Source organism: Haematobia irritans, chromosome 2 (genome assembly GCF_050003625.1).
Source record: "Haematobia irritans isolate KBUSLIRL chromosome 2, ASM5000362v1, whole genome shotgun sequence".
In the NCBI taxonomy this organism is placed as follows: domain Eukaryota; kingdom Metazoa; phylum Arthropoda; class Insecta; order Diptera; family Muscidae; genus Haematobia; species Haematobia irritans.
The window spans coordinates 95,827,800-95,850,934 of record NC_134398.1 but is presented as its reverse complement, the minus strand read 5'-3'; the positions used below and the strand labels follow the sequence as shown (position 1 = coordinate 95,850,934).

The 23,135-nt window shown below is 33.0% G+C and overlaps 1 protein-coding gene across 1 annotated transcript in view; it reads left to right on the top strand.

Moving 5' to 3' along the window:
- The window catches only part of LOC142224818 (uncharacterized), an 83,719-nt gene that overhangs the window by 44,536 nt on the left and 16,048 nt on the right, over positions 1 to 23,135 (top strand). The window lies entirely within an intron of this gene.

The window sequence follows — 23,135 nt, the reverse complement described above, 5'->3', positions numbered from 1 at the left end:
ATATTGAAACAAAAGATAATTAAAGGGATCTTCATAAAAACTAACGAAAGGGCACTATACACTGAACAAAAAGCATGTCCGGTTCCAAAGATTGTGTCTCCACTTTAACAATTTTGGTATTGATTCCGAACCAAAGAAGCGCACGCTCACAAAAAATCGCTTCTGTAACATATACTCCCAAACATATTTTGCTTCAAGCATATATATTTTTGGGTATTGCCCAAACATTTATATGTTTGATCTCTTCCAATATATAATATGTTTGAAAGCATATTGGTCTAAACAATATATGTTTGGGTAGTCTAAGTTCCAAACATTTTGTATTTTTGCATCCAAATTCAATAATGTTGTCTTCCAAAAAACAATATGTTATTATGTGAACATATAATATGTTTGGAAGCATTTTGCACCCAAAAATATTATATGCTTAAAAAAAATTCTCCCAAACAATATTGTGCTCAAAATTTTATTTATTTATTTATATATTTACAATCATAATGAATTATGAAAATAAACAGGTAATATAGATGCTAACAACATAGGTTTTCGACCTGAATGCTCAAAATTTTGTTTCTGCCCAATTGTATATTCCCCCACATCTTTCTCACTTCCACGAGATTTTTTAGTTCTTAGCACCTTTATCTGTAATACAAACATTGTAGAAGAAATTATTCAATTGTATGATTTTTTTTATTTTAATTTTACCTTTTGCCGGACGGAGATTCGAACAGCGGACCACACAGTTTGTAAGGATCAAAGAAGTAGCTGATCAATTGACCAAGGAAAAATAAAATGTTAATTTTGTAATAACAAGCAACAACAACCAACTTAATTCAATATCGCTCCCTGTTAAATAGCGCTCCAATCTACTAAACACATATATGTTTATAGGCTATTTCTAAATTAATATATGTTTACATCCAAGCATATTATATTTACAAACATTTTATGTCCCAAACATAATATGTTCTAACATATTAACATATATGTCCCAAACATGTTATGCTAGTTTATGAACATTATATGCTTGCACTCAAAAATATTGTGTTTAAAAATTTGTGTTCCAAACATATAATGTTTATAGCCAAACATATGAAAAACAGTCTTTTTCATCCGTGCGGAGAATACAAGTAAGGATGCTTTTAGGACACAATTCTCTTTTAAATGGGGTTTTGTGTACTTGACTCTACGAAGCACATTTCAATTTTTCGCTTTTTCAGCTTTTTTTTCATATGCTATAAAATGTCCGTTAAAAACAAGACTTTCAGTAGAAATTATGCTATGTTTCAAGTAAAAAATGTCTTTAAAATAAAGTATTGAAAAACATATCCTATTTTTTAAAGATTTTTGTCTTGTAGTCAAGATGCAAAAATGCAACAAATTTAAAGACAGTTTCATTAATTTTAAAGAATTTTTCTGAATTATTAAAGTCAAGTTGACCTTAGTCCAAAAATTTGTTCTTTCATGTTATGATACCCATTTTTAAGTCAAATCACTTAATTATAACGACAACACGACTTCATTGAAAGTATCGACCTTTGAACATGGAAAAAACTTTATTTTAGAGAAATGCGTCTTCTAAGCTAAGCAAAAGTTGTATTCCTATTAGTTCCTCTTTATTAATGAGTAGTCCAAGAGGAGTTGACGGATTTTTTCGAAAATACAAGCGGGCATTGAATTCGAGTTTTGCCGCTAAAATTATTTCTCATTTTAGCGGCAAAACCAGAATAACATTACAACCTTTTCCGGTAAATTGTATTACAACAGGGTGGAAAAGATCCAAAGCAACAATTAAATAAGTTTGTTTTCTTTAAAAGAAATTATTAAAGAAAAGTAAAAGGGTAAACATGGCCATTTTAACGCGATAATACCAATTTATACCGGCCTTAAGAATTAAATTAAGTACAAAATTATTCGTTAATAAAAATTCATATTTATTTGTATTTCTAAATTAATGGTGTTACATGCTAGCAAACAATTGTTCACACCAAAATAAATGTATGTGCTGTTGTAAAATTACTGTTTAGAATTTAAATATAATGTGCTTTTGAATGGTTATCGTTAACCTTAGGATTCGATGGAAAAATATTTTTATATACTCGAATTCACGTTCTTCTTTTGTAAGAGTTTTTGAATTTCTTCGAAAATTTTAAACTTGTATACAAAAACCTTTATTTGTTACACAATTTTTATTTTTGCACTAAAAAAAAATATTTGATTTGAACTCAGTCCATTTCGTTTATATCAAGCATTTTTCTTTTCTGACTTTAAGTCTTTTATAAAACACACTTTACAATTTCGTAGTAAAAATTTAATATAATAGTATGTAATGCTGAACACCTTTTCGGGAACTTCCGAACGAATCTGGAATATATGTTAAAAAATATATTTAAAAACAAGTATAAACGGCCGTAAGTTCGGCCAGGCCGAATCTTATGTACTATCCACCATGGATTGCGTAGAAACTTCTACGAAAGACTGTCAGCCACAATCGAATTACTTGGGTTGTGATAGCTTAAATAGTTTCTAAATTGTGTGTTAGTCCATACGTGGTACACATTAGACAAAAAAAAGTATGTGTAGGTAAGTCTACAAATAATTACGAATCGATATGGACTTTTGCACGGTACGTAGGGAGCCAGAATTGAAATATCGGGGTCGCTTATATGGGGGCTATATACAAATATTGATATGGACCAATTTTTGTGTGATTGGGGATCGATTTATCTGAGGGCTATATATAACTATAGACCGATATGGATCTAGTTAGGCATGGTTGTTAACGGCCATATACTAGCACAATGTACTAAATTTCAACTGACTCGGACGAAATTTGCTCCTCCAAGAGGCTCCAAAACCAAATCTCGGGATCGGTTTATATGGGGGCTATATATGATTATGGACTGATATGGACCACTTTTAACATGGTTGTTAAATATAATATACTAACCACGTACAAAATTTCAACCAGATCGGATGAATTTTGCTTCTCCAAAAGGCACCGGAGGTCAACTCTGGGGAACGGTTTATATGGGTGCTATATATAATTATGGACTGATATGAACCAATTCCTGCATGGTTGTTGGATACCACACCCTCAAAAAAAAATCGCTTCTTTAACATATGTTCCAAACATATTTTGCAGGAAGCATATATATTATTGGATACTGCCGAAACATTAATATGTTTGTTTTATGTGAACATATTATATGTTTGGAAGCATTTTGAGCCCAAAAATATTGTATGCTTGGAAGAATTTTTCCCAAAGACGATTGTGCTCATTCCCTAACATACTCGTTATTTTCACTTCCACGAAATATTTTAATTCTTGGCACCTTTTTCTGTAATACAAATAATGTTGAAGAAATTATTCACTTTTATAAATTTCTTAAATTTTACCTCCCGTCTGCACGGAGAATCGAACCGAGGACCATACAGTTTGTAAGCCAACACACTATCCACTGGGCTACGTAACTGTTATAGTCACCAGCAAATAATTATCGTTATAAGTTACATTTATATAGCATAGTTTGCAGCGCCCACGAGCCCATGCAAACATAATATTATTTAACAGAAACATACATTTGTTTGCCACGGGGAGCAGTGGTTAGCATGTCTGCCTTGCATGAATTAACTTTTTAAGTTTAATTTTTGTTTAAAAAAAAAGAATCAATCTTTTCTTTTTATTTTTTATTCGGAGCGAACTCCGTCTTTATTGATTAAACTCAAAAGTAGAACTTACTTCAAATAATTTCTACAATTTCATAAATGCTTAAAACTATGCACTTGCCAACGATCACCTGATGTAATTCCAGGAATCCAATGCAACTAACTTATGTTGGGTTTCGCAATGATCACCTCATCTTATTCGGGGAAATCGTTGCAGCTAACCATTGCTGTTTTATGGGAACGGAAGTTCCACGCGCTTGATTCAACAGACATATCATCAGCATAAAATTTTATTTACTTTCAATTCTCTTTTAAAATATTTTTGGCAACTAAGAAGGTGTCGGGTATTAACTCCTCCCCTCTTAATTGCAATTGTCCCCAATTGTTTTTTTTTTACTTCAGAAATATGGGATGTTGTTTATTCGAACTGCTGATGAGATGTTATTTGTTGGTTGGATATATGTTAATATTGCTCCTGGCTCTGGCGGTAAATATGAATTCTGTGTATTTAAATATTCTATGCTTCTTCTTCGCGAGATTCTATAGAGGTGAAGAATCCAGGAACCCAAGACTGCAAGGATTATTAAATAGGCCATGATTGATACTCCGTTCACAATTGTTCCCGTTCTTAATATTCTGATACTGTGGGTGTTATTAAGATATGATTCTCTCAGGCTCTCAATAGTCAGAATATTTTCTAAGTTCTTCTCTAATGGCGTGGGTTGCAATACAGCAGGGATGGTTTTTATTTGTGGGGCTTCTAGGTTGCGGTAAATTTTGTTCTGTGCCGCTATTGTAGAATTTGAAAATTTTATCAAAAACGTGCCTGATAAATGATGTGCAACTTCATCGATGTATATGGTATCATTGTAGTCGTTAAGCAGGATTACTCCAGGGAAAATATTTTCGATTAACGGGACATGATGACTGTTGGTATAAGTGCAGTACGACGATAAGCTTTTTATAATATTATTTATACATGTATTATTTCTTAAATCTAGTAGTTGGTTGTTACTACAAATTTTAATATTATTATATTTTGAGCAATTACTTTTTAGTCCATAAATTTCATTTAAATTCTTTATTATATTATTGAAAGACAACTTTACAATTTTTTTGTTTTTCTTTACGGGGTACAATAGCAAATTTTGATATATTTTTTCATTAGTCAATGGAATTTTGATAACATATAATATGATTGAATTTCGATATAAAACATTTACTGTGGCATATTCCATTGCCTCTTCATTTGTTGCAAAGGGCATATTTTCTTTACTTAATTTTTCCAAAGCTAATTTAACTTCTAATTTATCCAAAATAATGGAGTTTATTACTCCGCTCTTTGCCCATTGAATCGCATAATGTATATTAATTAACTGCTCTTTTATGAGTCTTATGCGACTTTGTAAAGTTAAAACTATTTCGGTATTTAAATAGTTGTTTTTGCCTATCGCATTGGAAATTTCATTAACTATTTTCGTTACATTATTTAGTCTATCATTTAGCACTTGGTTAATAACGACTTGCTTATTGTTATTTTGATTTATTTCATTTATATTATATTCTAGCATTTCGAAGTCATCGTGATCTGGAGTTCCAGCGATATACTTCCATGCAGTACCAATTATGTTGAATGATCTTTTATTTCTCTTATAACTATTTTTTTCATTATTAATATCCCCATTTTCATAGTTATTATTTATATTGTATTTATCATTATTATACTGAGGAACAATACTTTGAATTAAATCCTGAGCTTGCATTATTTCTTCATTTAGGATAGGAAAAAAGGAATTGGTTTTAGGGATATGTCGTTCAACGAATACTTTTGTCTCTGTCACAAAAGAGTCATATTTCTTTATGTCTATTGGATGAATTATTCTGAAGATTCCGTCTTGGACTTTACTTTGTCCATCATTAATTATTATAACATGAGCAGATGTGTAGTCAATAATTTGAAATTCTGCTTTACAAAATATTATAATTGATCTGAAAGAGAAAAAAGATATACAAAATTTAAGTTTTGATAAGTCTTTTATGAACAGTCCTTCCGGATAATGTTTTAACAGTGGAGTTTTGGTTACTAGCTACTATTTCCCTTTTATACTTCGGGGTAAGTTTGTTTCCGCGTCGCTTATCAATTCTGACATAAATAACATCACCCTCTGAGTAAGATTTCATCGGCTCCTTTTCCTTATTATGGTAACTGAGATCGGATACTTGCTTTTCTTGTAATTTACGTATTGTCTCTTTTCGGGAATTTTCAAGCATCTCTGGATCGCTACTGACATTTCGGCCAAATAAAACTTCAACAGGTTTCCTATTTGTTGTCGAATGGACTGATAAATTATATTCCTTGACTGATCTTTCTAATAATTCCTCAAAAGTACGGTGGGCTTTCTCAGTTTTGAGACATCTCATGATCTCTTGAAGTGTGGAGTGGAAACGTTCCACTTGTCCGTTAGAACAACTTGTATAAGGTGGGGTACGATAAACTTGAATGCCGAATTCATTCTCTATCATATGATTAATGGAAACTGAACTAAAAGATTTTTCATTATCAAAAACTATTGTTTCGGGAATAAGAAAGAAGAGAATGTCTCTCAAAGGTTGTTTAATATCTTCAGAAGCTCTTGATTTTATTACCTTCGCTATAGCAAATTTGGAAAACTTATCTATAGCTGTCAGAACAGAGTGTTTATCTGTAATAAAGATATCAAGGTGGACAATTTGTCCAGGAAATTGCGGAATAGGAGTTGGTTGAATTTCCGGCTTAGCAGGATGACGGTCATACTTGTTTTCCTTGCAGACCACACAATTCTTTACTGCTTTAGTCACTTTTTTGTTCATAGATGGAAAGTAGTATTTTCTGATTATCTGAATTTTATTTTCACGAGCATTTCTGTGAGCTCGATTATGTGTACTCAAAATTATATTATCCTGTTCTTCTTCGCTAGTCACGTCTTCAACTTGAATTTGAGTAAACCTTACTTTGTAGCTTCTAAAATGTAAGGGATATATCTCTTGAATTTTCCCCATAGTGCGTTCATCAGTTTTAATGCAGTTAACAACGGATGGGTTTAGGTAACGTTTTAAAATATTGACCAATTTGTCTGAATCATACGATTCTTCTGTTACTATATGTTTGTGGTATGTTGGAAAAACTATTTTAAATTCATATGACTGATTTGGACCTTGATTGAGAAAAATTTGATTTTTGAATGCGTTAATCGGTGCATCTACCGAATAAATCAGACAATGAGATGAGCTTTCATCGCTGTGCTCACTTGATGTTAGCGTATTTATCTCTGGTGGAATTCTTGACAACGCATCGGCTACCACATTAGTTTTTCCTTGTTTGTAATGAAGCTCGTAGTTATATTCTTCTAAAATTGCTTTCCAACGTTTCATTTTAGTGTTGTTATTTTTATTACTTAACGCGTAAGTAAGTGGTTGATGGTCGGTAAATATTTTTATTTTGGCAGTACCATGTAGATAATTTCTCAGAGAATCTAATGCCCATATAATAGCTAACATTTCCTTCTCGTTAGCGGCATAATTTTCTTCCGTCCTGCTCAACGTTCTAGATATGAAAACTATCGGTTTTTTTTCTTGGGAAAGCACTGCACCAAGAGCGAAATTTGATGCATCTGTAGTTAACTCAAAATCTTTATTATAATTTGGATATGCCAACACTACATCTTCGGAAACAAGAGTTGATTTTAATTTGTTAAAAGCTGACATGGCTTCTGAATTTAAATTTATTTTAATTTTTGAGGATTTATTTTTGGACACGCGTCCTTCCTCCCCTCTTAAAAGGGATGTCAGGGGCTTAGCGAGTTTCGCATAATCTTGAATGAAACAACGATAATACCCTGTCATACCTAAAAATGATCTTAAGTCTTTTAATGTTTTAGGTTGTGGAATTTTAGCAATAGCTTCTGTCCTTTTTGGATTTGTTTTTATTCCATCAGAAGAAATAACGAATCCTAGAAACTCAACCGAATTTTTAAAGAAATGACATTTGTCCAATTGGACTTTCATGTTAGCACTTTCAAGTGTTTTGAAAACTTTGACTAAATCGTGGACATGATCGTCCTCGTTGCGACTAAAAACAATTATATCGTCGATATAAACGAAACAACAAACTCCTATACATTCGCGTAATATATCATCAAGTGCTCTCTGAAAAATTGAAGGGGCATTTTTTAAGCCAAACGGTAGTCTTGTGTATTCGTATTTTCCGTTGTTAATGGAAAAAGCTGTTTTTTCTATATCAGATTCCTTTAACGGGATCTGATGGAATCCGCTCTTCAGATCGAGTACTGAGAAATACTGATTATTTCCTAGCTGCGCAAGGACTTCACTAATATTCGGGATCGGATATTTATCCGCTATGGTCACCGCATTTAGTTTTCTGTAATCCGTCACAACTCTATACTGCTTATTACCAGCTGAATCTGGCTTTTTTGGTACAATCCATACCGGTGAGTTGTACGGAGAGCGAGATGGTCTTATTATACCATCATTAAGCATCGTTTGAATTTGCTTTTCTACCTCAGATTTCAAAGCCATGGGGTAAGGATAGTATCGAGTGTATACTGGTGTATTGTCCCTTGTTCGAATTTCCCCTATTACCTTAGTTGTATATGTTAATTTCATATCGGGCTCTGCGAATAGGTTAGGTATTTTTTCTGTTAGTGCTCTAATTATTTTGCGCTGCTTGTCTGTCATATGGTCATCCTTTATTTTAATTAGATTTATTGCTTCTGACTTCATTTGGTGAATTTTTATTTTAGCCCCGTTTTCGAGCGAAATGTAATTATCTCTGGTATGAATAACTGCTCCTAATTGCTTTAAGCTGTCATTGCCTAGAATCCCATGAAAAGATTTTAAGTTTGGAAGGATGTAAAATTTTAAATTTTTGTCTCTAATATTGAAAAGATTAAGAAATGTGTGGCTGGTGATTTCTATATCACCGGCAACTGATCTTGTAAAGAAATTTTTCTGATTTGGTATAACTTTTTTTGGGAGAAATGGTTGAATGTAATTCTTTGTTGATCCTGTATCTATAAGTATATTTAAAATTTTTCCATTTTCTATTTTACATCGTACATAAGGTAACGATGAATCAGTTAGCCTAAAAAATGTAAATCGCTGGTGTCAGTTAGTTGTTCTTCTTGGTTCGCAAAGTAAAGTGCTTCATTAGACATCTGTTGGTAATAATCCTGAGAGTAGTCCGAATTACCATTTTCGGAGCAATTGTCGCATTCGTCTTCTTCCGGTGGGTGTTCTCCATAATATGCTCCATCTGGTGGATGATTATGAGTCTCTAGATGGAAGTTTCTTTGAACCTTGTTCATAGGGAGACGGGAAGATGCCGGTGGTGGCCTCTTGCCATAGAAATTATTCTGTTTGGGTCGGTTCATGTAATTAATACCCTTTGACCGAAGACTTTCATCCACGTCCATAGGCTCTGGTCTTGGCTGGGGTTTAGGTGCTGTTGGTCGTTGAGGAGGATAATATTTCTGCTGGTAGTTATTCCCATTGTACTGTACATGTTTATTTTGCAATGGTGCTTGATAATTGTGCTTATTGGAATGCACCTTAGGATGTGGTATATGGGCTAATTGAGGGTAAAATTGTTGCTGGTTTTGATTTTTTTGTGGATGGAACCTCGGTTTTTGCCCTTTACTTTGGTGGTTAAAAATTCCGTTAGGAATATTTTTGCTTCTATTGGCATAATCAGAACGAAAATTTTGATTTTCTAACTTGAGGCACAGGTGCAAGGCCTGTGGCAAATCGGCTGGTTCCTTCATACCTAGTAGTCGCGATAAATCACCATTAAGACCTCGAATAAACGTATCGAGTGCTTTGTCTCTGTATGATTGTGTGAAAAGCTTCAACGACTCATCCGGTAAATCCATACAACCAATTTTATTTAAGATAAGTGATAATTGAGTATATACCTGTCCGTAAAATTCTGGGACAGTTTGATTGCCTTGCACTAAGGATATCATCTGATATTCCAAAGTGCGAATATCTCTCTTATCAGCGTAATGCAACGTTAGGCACTTTGATATAGCTTTCCAGTTTAATGGGGTGTTGTACGATTCAAGGGCAATGTCCGCATTGCCGACGATTTTGTTACGTATAATATTTAAGATTCCATAATATTTAGGAGAACCCCTAATGGGTTCGTAGATCTGAAGAATTCGATCCACGCTTTTTTTCCAAGAGCTAAATTCTCCTGGATCTCCAGAGAAATCACGCAAACATTTAACTACATCCGGAATTTTGTCAAAGTCTGAAATATTGTTATTTAAGTTAGGGTCAATGGTTTGGTCCGAAAAATTTGCAAAGTCCAAATTTTGTTGAGAGTTTGCCTGTAATAGGCCCTGAAATTGCGTCTCTATTACGTTTTGCACCATGCGGGCAATTATGTCAGGTGTAAGATTCTGTACTGGTTGAACGGGAGGTGCTGGTGCAGTGGGATTTTGGGTTGGATTGGAAAGGACAGCAGGGCGGATTAAATTATTAGGATTGGACATTTTTGCGTTTGTTTCAGTTCAAAATTTTATGTATCAGATCAGATTTAATTTTATTAAATGCACAACAAAACAAAAAAAAATTTATAACTTATAGAAAATATATTATGCTTACAATACTATAAATGTCTGGAACATGTTGATTGCTGAATGTTGAATGCTGCCGTCTGTAGTTTATTGTGTTTATTTTTGCACAATCAAGCGGTATGTCCTTTCTTGTTTTAATATTAATATTATTTTTTTTTTCTTTAATATATTTTTTCAAAATATTGTTTCATTATAACTGTTCTTTTTCAATTATTAATTTAACATTTTTCTTATTTTTCATGTGAATTCACTAGTCCTTTTTCTTTTTTTGTTTTAATATTAATATTATTCTTTTCTTTAATATATTTTTTCAAAATATTTTCATCATAACTGTTCTTTTTTAATTATTAATTTAACATTTTTCTTATTTTTTTTTTTCTCCCTTCACTAGTCCTTTTTTTGTTTCAATATTAATATTATTCTTTTCTTTAATATATTTTTTCAAAATATTTTCATCATAACTGTTCTTTTTTAATTATTAATTTAACATTTTTCTTATTTTTTTTATGTCACTTCACTAGTCCTTTTTTTTTGTTTCAATATTAATATTATTCTTTTCTTTAATATATTTTTTCAAAATATTGTTTTCATTAATTTCACTTTTTTCTTATTTTTCATATTACATCACTAATCCTTTTTTATATTTGTCCAGTGAAGCGGCTGGTGTTCAACACCGTCCTTTTTCCTATTTCGATAGGTACTCGGGGGCCTCGTTCTTCACAACTTTTTTTCGCGGGAGTTCCAACCGCGCGGACAATTGGGACCTCGATATAGACTATTTTTAACACTACTTGATTCACTTTCGCGTTGCTTTATCGGGTCCCTGCTCGGGCGCCAATTAACTTTTTAAGTTTAATTTTTGTTTAAAAAAAAAGAATCAATCTTTTCTTTTTATTTTTTATTCGGAGCGAACTCCGTCTTTATTGATTAAACTCAAAAGTAGAACTTACTTCAAATAATTTCTACAATTTCATAAATGCTTAAAACTATGCACTTGCCAACGATCACCTGATGTAATTCCAGGAATCCAATGCAACTAACTTATGTTGGGTTTCGCAATGATCACCTCATCTTATTCGGGGAAATCGTTGCAGCTAACCATTGCTGTTTTATGGGAACGGAAGTTCCACGCGCTTGATTCAACAGACATATCATCAGCATAAAATTTTATTTACTTTCAATTCTCTTTTAAAATATTTTTGGCAACTAAGAAGGTGTCGGGTATTAACTCATGCAAAGGGTCGTGGGTTCAATCCCTGCTCCGACCGAACCCTTTTTTTTAATTTAACTTTAAAACTTTGAAATGTGGGTTATTAAAGATTTATAGTCAGTAACAGTGCTTGATATAAACGAAATTGACTGATTTTTGGATAAAATATTATTTTTTTAAAGCAAAAATAACAATTTTGTAACAAAAAACTGTTTTTGGTACAAAACTTTAAAATTTAGTATTCAAAAACTCTAACAAAAGAAGAACGTGGAGTCGAGTATAAACATACATAAGTAATTTTATAATATAAACATAAATTTATTTAGGCGTGAACAATTTTTTACTAGCATTTAACACCATCGCTCTAAAATGCCTTTTATTTTTCGTTAATAATTCATTTTAAAGAAAATAAACTTTTTAAATTGTTTTAGCTGCAAAACTCGAACTTAATGCCCGCTTTTATATTTGAAGGTGTCCGTCAACTCCTCGTGGACTACTTATTAATAAAGAAGAACTAAACTTTGTTTTTATATATTTTACTGTGTAATTTTTCACTATTTCCTCCTTATTTTATTTTACTATCCCAACTCTAAAAAGAGTATAGTGCCCTTTCGTTATTTTTATGAAAACCCCTGATTTCTTTTAACGAACCAAGAAAAAAATTGTGCCCATAATGCCAAAATGATAAACAAAACACATGTCCACACATACATAAAATGCTGCTCTCAAGGCGAAAACATATGCTGTTTGTTTTTCAAATGTCTATTCTCTTGGTTCCGAATGTCCATTCTCTTTATTCAAATTAAATAATATTTAGACTTAAGCATATCAAATTTTTGGCCTTATCATAAAACAGTTTTCCGAAACAACATACAACATTCTTTCGCTGTGTTATGTTGATATCTTTTGTCAACTCTCCCGGTTCCCATCTCTATTTCTTTCTCTATACTCTCTCTGTCGCTTTGAATAAAATATCACAACATATGTATGTTTAGTCGAAATTTGTAAATTTATATATGTTTGCATTCACACATATGATTTTTATGAAACATTCATGCCCCAAACATAATACATTCTAACATATTAACATAGATGTCCCAAACATTTAGTGTTAGTTTAGGAACATTACATGTTTGCACTTAAATATATTGTGTTTTAAAATTGTACCCGAAACACATTTTGTTTATATCGGAACATATGAAAAACATATTTTTCTAAGAGTGCATATACTAACATCACGTACCAAATTTCAACCGAATCGGATGAATTTTGCTCTTCCAAGGGGCTCCGGAGGTCAAATCTGGGGATCGGTTTATATGGGGGCTATATATAACTATGGACCGATTTCGACCAATTTTTGCATGGGAGTTTGAGGCCATATATATACACCACGTACCAAATTTCAACTGAATCAGATGAATTTTGGTCTTCCAAGAGGCTCCGGAGGTCAAATCTGGTGATCGGTTTATATGGGGGCTATATATAATTATGGACCGATGTGGACCAACTTTTGCATGGTTGTTAGAGACCATATACTAACACCATGTACCAAATTTCAGCCGGATCGGATGAAATTTGCTTCTCTTAGAGGCTCCGAAAGCCAAATCGGGGGATCGGTTTATATGGGGGTTATATATAATTATGGACCGATGTGGACCAATTTTTGCATGGTTTTGCATGGTCCAATGATTCCACCAGCGTACAAACCACACCAAACAGTGCATTTTTCGGGATGCATGGGCAGTTCTTGAACGGCTTCTGGTTGCTCTTCACTCCAAATGCGGCAATTTTGCTTATTTACGTAGCCATTCAACCAGAAATGAGCCTCATCGCTGAACAAAATTTGTCGATAAAAAAGCGGATTTTCTGCCAACTTTTCTAGGGCCCATTCACTGAAAATTCGACGTTGTGGCTCGTTAGTAAGTCTATTCATGATGAAATGTCAAAGCATACTGAGCATCTTTCTCTTTGACACCATGTCTGAAATCCCACGGGATCTGTCAAATACTAATGCATGAAAATCCTAACCTCAAAAGAATCACCCTTTACAATTAGGCAGAAACAAAATTTTGAGCATTCAGGTCGAAAACCTATGTTGTTAGCACCTATATTACCTGTTTATTTTCATAATTCATTATGATTGTAAATATATAAATAAATAAGTAAAATTTTGAGCACAATATTGTTTGGGAGATTTTTTTTTAAGCATATAATATTTTTGGGTGCAAAATGCTTCCAAACATATTATATGTTCACATAATAACATATTGTTTTTTGGAAGACAACATTATTGAATTTGGATGCAAAAATACAAAATGTTTGGAACTTAGACTACCCAAACATATATTGTTTAGACCAATATGCTTTCAAACATATTATATATTGGAAGAGATCAAACATATAAATGTTTGGGCAATACATTACATTTATATGTTTGGGAGTATATGTTACAGAAGCGATTTTTTGTAAGGGTGTAGGGACGTGAATATAACTTAAAAAATGTTTTCCCTTTGCGGACGCTGTATTTATTTTAACAAACGGTGCGTATATTCGAATTTAGAGTAGATGGGAATTTCGACTTTCATGACAACCGTCAAACTAAAACATCTTAACTCGTTGTGAATGGTGAAATGTTTTGGAAAAACGAATGAGGAAAACGAGTCAGTGGGAACATAGCACTTTTTTTATTTAAATCTTGTTAAAAATTTCCAAGTGTTTTAAAGCTTATCCAAGGGTACGGACGAAAAAGACTGTTTTTCATATGTTTGGGTATAAACATTATATGTTTGGAACTCAAATTTTTAAACACAATATTTTTGAGTGCAAACATATAATGTTCATAAACTAGCATAATATGTTTGGGACATATATGTTAATATGTTAGAACATATTATGTTTGGGACATAAAATGTTTGTAAATATAATATGCTTGGATTCAAACATATATTAATTTAGAAATAGCCCATAAACATAAAGGGTGATTCTTTTGAGGTTAGGATTTTCATGCATTAGTATTTGACAGATCACGTGGGATTTCAGACATGGTGTCAAAGAGAAAGATGCTCAGTATGCTTTGACATTTCATCATGAATAGACTTACGATCTGCCACAACGTCGAATTTTCAGTGAATGGGCCCTAGAAAAGTTGGCAGAAAATCCGCTTTTTTATCGACAAATTTTGTTCAGCGATGAGGCTCATTTCTGGTTGAATGGCTACGTAAATAAGCAAAATTGCCGCATTTGGAGTGAAGAGCAACCAGAAGCCGTTCAAGAACTGCCCATGCATCCCGAAAAATGCACTGTTTGGTGTGGTTTGTACGCTGGTGGAATCATTGGACCGTATTTTTTCAAAGATGCTGTTGGACGCAACGTTACGGTGAATGGCGATCGCTATCGTTCGATGCTAACAAACTTTTTGTTGCCAAAAATGGAAGAACTGAACTTGGTTGACATGTGGTTTCAACAAGATGGCGCTACATGCCACACAGCTCGCGATTCTATGGCCATTTTGAGGGAAAACTTCGGAGAACAATTCATCTCAAGAAATGGACCGGTAAGTTGGCCACCAAGATCATGCGATTTAACGCCTTTAGACTATTTTTTGTGGGGCTACGTCAAGTCTAAAGTCTACAGAAATAAGCCAGCAACTATTCCAGCTTTGGAAGACAACATTTCCGAAGAAATTCGGGCTATTCCGGCCGAAATGCTCGAAAAAGTTGCCCAAAATTGGACTTTCCGAATGGACCACCTAAGACGCAGCCGCGGTCAACATTTAAATGAAATTATCTTCAAAAAGTAAATGTCATGGACCAATCTAACGTTTCAAATAAAGAACCGATGAGATTTTGCAAATTTTATGCGTTTTTTTTTAAAAAAAAGTTATCAAGCTCTTAACAAATCACCCTTTATATGTGTTTACAAAGAGAGACAAAGTGTAGTAAGTATAATGAAAGTAACCAATTGGCGCATTACACGGATAAAAAAGACTGTTTTTCATATGTTTGGCTATAAACATTATATGTTTGGAACACAAATTTGTAAACACAATATTTTTGAGTGCAAGCATATAATGTTCATAAACTAGCATAATATGTTTGGGACATATATGTTAATATGTTAGAACATATTATGTTTGGGACATAAAATGTTTGTAAATATAATATGCTTGGATGCAAACATATATTAATTTAGAAATAGCCTATAAACATATATGTGTTTAGTAGCTTGGAGCGCTATTTAACAGGGAGCGATATTGAATTAAGTTGGTGGTTGTTGCTTGTTATTACAAAATTAACATTTTATTTTTCCTTGGGCAATTGATCAGCTACTTCTTTGATCCTTACAAACTGTGTGGTCCGCTGTTCGAATCCCCGTCCGGCAAAAGGTAAATTTAAAATAAAAAAATCATAAAATTGAATAATTTCTTCTACAATGTTTGTATTGCAGAAAAAGGTGTTAAGAACTAAAAAATCTCGTGGAAGTGAGAGAGATGTGGGGGAATATACAATTAGGCAGAAACAAAATTTTGAGCATTGAGGTCGAAAACCTATGTTGTTAGCACCTATATTACCTGTTTATTTTCATAATTCATTATGATTGTAAATATATAAATAAATAAATAAAATTTTGAGCACAATATTGTTTGGGAGATTTTTTTTAAGCTTATAATATTTTTGGGTGCAAAATGCTTCCAAACATATTATATGTTCACATAATAACATATTGTTTTTTGGAAGACAACATTATTGAATTTGGAAGCAAAAATACAAAATGTTTGGAACTTAGCCTACCCAAACATATATTGTTTAGACCAATATGCTTTCAAACATATTATATATTGGAAGAGATCAAACATATAAATGTTTGGGCAATACCCAAAAATGTATATGCTTGAAGCAAAATATGTTTGGGAGTATATGTTACAGAGGCGATTTTTTGTGAGGGTGTACAAATATATATACACAAAGAAAATTTCATTAAATATAGAAAAAATACTACGTGTGAATATAAACAAGTATAAATTTACATATTATGAGTAAACATATATATGTTGTGATATAAGACTTCGCCAAAAATTGTATATTGTTAAGTAAAATATTAAAACGAGTATTCGGAGAGAAAATTCATTCGGAACCAAGATAAATATATTTGAAAAAAAGAGCATGAGTTTTGTTTATCATTTTCGCATTACGGGCACAATTTTTTTGTTTCGTCAAAACAAATCGGAACGTAGGATGAGTAAGTCAAAATATTGAAACAAAAGATAATTAAAGGGATCTTCATAAAAACTAACGAAAGGGCACTATACACTGAACAAAAAGCATGTCCGGTTCCAAAGATTGTGTCTCCACTTTAACAATTTTGGTATTGATTCCGAACCAAAGAAGCGGAGAATACAAGTAAGGATGCTTTTAGGACACAATTCTCTTTTAAATGGGGTTTTGTGTACTTGACTCTACGAAGCACATTTCAATTTTTCGCTTTTTCAGCTTTTTTTTCATATGCTATAAAATGTCCGTTAAAAACAAGACTTTCAGTAGAAATTATGCTATGTTTCAAGTAAAAAATGTCTTTAAAATAAAGTATTGAAAAACATATCCTATTTTTTAAAGATTTTTGTCTTGTAGTCAAGATGCAAAAATGCAACAAATTTAAAGACAGTTTCATTAATTTTAAAGAATTTTTCTGAATTATTAAAGTCAAGTTGACCTTAGTCCAAAAATTTGTTCTTTCATGTTATGATACCCATTTTTAAGTCAAATCACTTAATTATAACGACAACACGACTTCATTGAAAGTATCGACCTTTGAACATGGAAAAAACTTTATTTTAGAGAAATGCGTCTTCTAAGCTAAGCAAAAGTTGTATTCCTATTAGTTCCTCTTTATTAATGAGTAGTCCAAGAGGAGTTGACGGATTTTTTCGAAAATACAAGCGGGCATTGAATTCGAGTTTTGCCGCTAAAATTATTTCTCATTTTAGCGGCAAAACCAGAATAACATTACAACCTTTTCCGGTAAATTGTATTACAACAGGGTGGAAAAGATCCAAAGCAACAATTAAATAAGTTTGTTTTCTTTAAAAGAAATTATTAAAGAAAAGTAAAAGGGTAAACATGGCCATTTTAACGCGATAATACCAATTTATACCGGCCTTAAGAATTAAATTAAGTACAAAATTATTCGTTAATAAAAATTCATATTTATTTGTATTTCTAAATTAATGGTGTTACATGCTAGCAAACAATTGTTCACACCAAAATAAATGTATGTGCTGTTGTAAAATTACTGTTTAGAATTTAAATATAATGTGCTTTTGAATGGTTATCGTTAACCTTAGGATTCGATGGAAAAATATTTTTATATACTCGAATTCACGTTCTTCTTTTGTAAGAGTTTTTGAATTTCTTCGAAAATTTTAAACTTGTATACAAAAACCTTTATTTGTTACACAATTTTTATTTTTGCACTAAAAAAAAATATTTGATTTGAACTCAGTCCATTTCGTTTATATCAAGCATTTTTCTTTTCTGACTTTAAGTCTTTTATAAAACACACTTTACAATTTCGTAGTAAAAATTTAATATAATAGTATGTAATGCTGAACACCTTTTCGGGAACTTCCGAACGAATCTGGAATATATGTTAAAAAATATATTTAAAAACAAGTATAAACGGCCGTAAGTTCGGCCAGGCCGAATCTTATGTACTATCCACCATGGATTGCGTAGAAACTTCTACGAAAGACTGTCAGCCACAATCGAATTACTTGGGTTGTGATAGCTTAAATAGTTTCTAAATTGTGTGTTAGTCCATACGTGGTACACATTAGACAAAAAAAAGTATGTGTAGGTAAGTCTACAAATAATTACGAATCGATATGGACTTTTGCACGGTACGTAGGGAGCCAGAATTGAAATATCGGGGTCGCTTATATGGGGGCTATATACAAATATTGATATGGACCAATTTTTGTGTGATTGGGGATCGATTTATCTGAGGGCTATATATAACTATAGACCGATATGGATCTAGTTAGGCATGGTTGTTAACGGCCATATACTAGCACAATGTACTAAATTTCAACTGACTCGGACGAAATTTGCTCCTCCAAGAGGCTCCAAAACCAAATCTCGGGATCGGTTTATATGGGGGCTATATATGATTATGGACTGATATGGACCACTTTTAACATGGTTGTTAAATATAATATACTAACCACGTACAAAATTTCAACCAGATCGGATGAATTTTGCTTCTCCAAAAGGCACCGGAGGTCAACTCTGGGGAACGGTTTATATGGGTGCTATATATAATTATGGACTGATATGAACCAATTCCTGCATGGTTGTTGGATACCACACCCTCAAAAAAAATCGCTTCTTTAACATATGTTCCAAACATATTTTGCAGGAAGCATATATATTATTGGATACTGCCGAAACATTAATATGTTTGTTTTATGTGAACATATTATATGTTTGGAAGCATTTTGAGCCCAAAAATATTGTATGCTTGGAAGAATTTTTCCCAAAGACGATTGTGCTCATTCCCTAACATACTCGTTATTTTCACTTCCACGAAATATTTTAATTCTTGGCACCTTTTTCTGTAATACAAATAATGTTGAAGAAATTATTCACTTTTATAAATTTCTTAAATTTTACCTCCCGTCTGCACGGAGAATCGAACCGAGGACCATACAGTTTGTAAGCCAACACACTATCCACTGGGCTACGTAACTGTTATAGTCACCAGCAAATAATTATCGTTATAAGTTACATTTATATAGCATAGTTTGCAGCGCCCACGAGCCCATGCAAACATAATATTATTTAACAGAAACATACATTTGTTTGCCACGGGGAGCAGTGGTTAGCATATCTGCCTTGCATGAATTAACTTTTTAAGTTTAATTTTTGTTTAAAAAAAAAGAATCAATCTTTTCTTTTTATTTTTTATTCGGAGCGAACTCCGTCTTTATTGATTAAACTCAAAAGTAGAACTTACTTCAAATAATTTCTACAATTTCATAAATGCTTAAAACTATGCACTTGCCAACGATCACCTGATGTAATTCCAGGAATCCAATGCAACTAACTTATGTTGGGTTTCGCAATGATCACCTCATCTTATTCGGGGAAATCGTTGCAGCTAACCATTGCTGTTTTATGGGAACGGAAGTTCCACGCGCTTGATTCAACAGACATATCATCAGCATAAAATTTTATTTACTTTCAATTCTCTTTTAAAATATTTTTGGCAACTAAGAAGGTGTCGGGTATTAACTCATGCAAAGGGTCGTGGGTTCAATCCCTGCTCCGACCGAACCCTTTTTTTTAATTTAACTTTAAAACTTTGAAATGTGGGTTATTAAAGATTTATAGTCAGTAACAGTGCTTGATATAAACGAAATTGACTGATTTTTGGATAAAATATTATTTTTTTAAAGCAAAAATAACAATTTTGTAACAAAAAACTGTTTTTGGTACAAAACTTTAAAATTTAGTATTCAAAAACTCTAACAAAAGAAGAACGTGGAGTCGAGTATAAACATACATAAGTAATTTTATAATATAAACATAAATTTATTTAGGCGTGAACAATTTTTTACTAGCATTTAACACCATCGCTCTAAAATGCCTTTTATTTTTCGTTAATAATTCATTTTAAAGAAAATAAACTTTTTAAATTGTTTTAGCTGCAAAACTCGAACTTAATGCCCGCTTTTATATTTGAAGGTGTCCGTCAACTCCTCGTGGACTACTTATTAATAAAGAAGAACTAAACTTTGTTTTTATATATTTTACTGTGTAATTTTTCACTATTTCCTCCTTATTTTATTTTACTATCCCAACTCTAAAAAGAGTATAGTGCCCTTTCGTTATTTTTATGAAAACCCCTGATTTCTTTTAACGAACCAAGAAAAAAATTGTGCCCATAATGCCAAAATGATAAACAAAACACATGTCCACACATACATAAAATGCTGCTCTCAAGGCGAAAACATATGCTGTTTGTTTTTCAAATGTCTATTCTCTTGGTTCCGAATGTCCATTCTCTTTATTCAAATTAAATAATATTTAGACTTAAGCATATCAAATTTTTGGCCTTATCATAAAACAGTTTTCCGAAACAACATACAACATTCTTTCGCTGTGTTATGTTGATATCTTTTGTCAACTCTCCCGGTTCCCATCTCTATTTCTTTCTCTATACTCTCTCTGTCGCTTTGAATAAAATATCACAACATATGTATGTTTAGTCGAAATTTGTAAATTTATATATGTTTGCATTCACACATATGATTTTTATGAAACATTCATGCCCCAAACATAATACATTCTAACATATTAACATAGATGTCCCAAACATTTAGTGTTAGTTTAGGAACATTACATGTTTGCACTTAAATATATTGTGTTTTAAAATTGTACCCGAAACACATTTTGTTTATATCGGAACATATGAAAAACATATTTTTCTAAGAGTGCATATACTAACATCACGTACCAAATTTCAACCGAATCGGATGAATTTTGCTCTTCCAAGGGGCTCCGGAGGTCAAATCTGGGGATCGGTTTATATGGGGGCTATATATAACTATGGACCGATTTCGACCAATTTTTGCATGGGAGTTTGAGGCCATATATATACACCACGTACCAAATTTCAACTGAATCAGATGAATTTTGGTCTTCCAAGAGGCTCCGGAGGTCAAATCTGGTGATCGGTTTATATGGGGGCTATATATAATTATGGACCGATGTGGACCAACTTTTGCATGGTTGTTAGAGACCATATACTAACACCATGTACCAAATTTCAGCCGGATCGGATGAAATTTGCTTCTCTTAGAGGCTCCGAAAGCCAAATCGGGGGATCGGTTTATATGGGGGTTATATATAATTATGGACCGATGTGGACCAATTTTTGCATGGTTGTTAGAGACCATATACTAACACCATGTACCAAATTTCAGCCGAATCGGATGAAGTTTGCATCTCTTAGAGGCCTCGCAAGCCAAATCGGGGGATCGGTTTATATGGGGGCTATATATAATTATGGACCGATGTGGACCAATTTTTGCACGGTTCTTAGAGATCATATACTAACACCATGTACCAAATTTCAGCCGGATCGGATGAAATTTGCTTCTCTTAGAGGCTTCGCAAACCAAATCGTGGGATCGGTTTATATGGGGGCTATATATAATTATGGACCGATCTGGACCAATTTTTGCATGATTGTTAGAGACCATATACTAACACCATGTACCAAATTTCAGCCGGATTGGATGAAATTTGCTTCTCTCAGAGGCCTTGCAAGCCAAATCGGGGGATCGGTTTATATGGGGGCTATATATAATTATGGACCGATGTGGACCAATTTTTGCATGGTTGTTAGATACCATATACTAACACCATGTACCAAATTTCAGCCAGATCGGATGAAATTTGCTTCTCTTAGAGGCCTCGCAAGCCAAATTTGGGGGTCCGTTTATATGGGGGCTATACGTAAAAGTGGACCGATATGGCCCATTTGCAATACCATCCGACCTACATCAATAACAACTACTTGTGCCAAGTTTCAAGTCGATAGCTTGTTTCGTTCGGAAGTTAGCGTGATTTCAACAGACGGACGGACGGACGGACGGACATGCTCAGATCGACTCAGAATTTCACCACGACCCAGAATATATATACTTTATGGGGTCTTAGAGCAATATTTCGATGTGTTACAAACGGAATGACAAAGTTAATATACCCCCCATCCTATGGTGGAGGGTATAAAAAATGGTGTTGGTCGAAGCAGGGATCGAACCCAGGACCCCTGTCACGCAAGGCGGACGACCAACCACTGCTCTACGCTGCCAACAAATGTATGTTTGACGATGTTATGTTGTTAAACAATGTTATGTTTGCATCGGCTCGTGGGCGCCGCAAGCTATGCTATATAAATATAACTTATAACGATAATTATCTCTTGATGACCATAACAGCTACGTAGCCCAGTGGTTAGTGTGCTGGCTTACAAACTGTGTGGTCCGCTGTTCGAATCCCCGTCCGGCGAAAGTTAAAATTGAAAAAAAAAATATAAAATTTAATAATTTCTTCTACAAAGTTTGTATTACAGAAAAAGGTGCTAAGAACTAAAAAAACTCATGGAAGTGAAAAAAATGTGACGCAATATACAATTAGGCAGAAAAAAAAATTTTGAGCACAATATTCTTTGGGAGAAAATTCTTCTCAGCATATAATATTTTTGGGTTCAAAATGCCTCCAAACATATTATATGTTCACATAATAACATATAGTTTTTTGGAAGACAACATTATTGAATTTGGATGGAAAAATACAAAATGTGTGGAACTTAGACTACCCAAACATATTATATTGTTTAGGCCAATATGCTTTCAAACATATTATATATTGGAAGAAATCAAACATATACGTGTTTGGGCAATACCCAAAAATTTATATGCTTGAAGCAAAATATGTTTGGGAGTATATGTTACAGAAGCGATTTTTGAGGGTGTAGGTTAATTACAGCAAATGTATGTTAGTATATACATTTGTTTTTCGATAGCCAAATTTTTTGTTTTGGTTCGACATTCATTT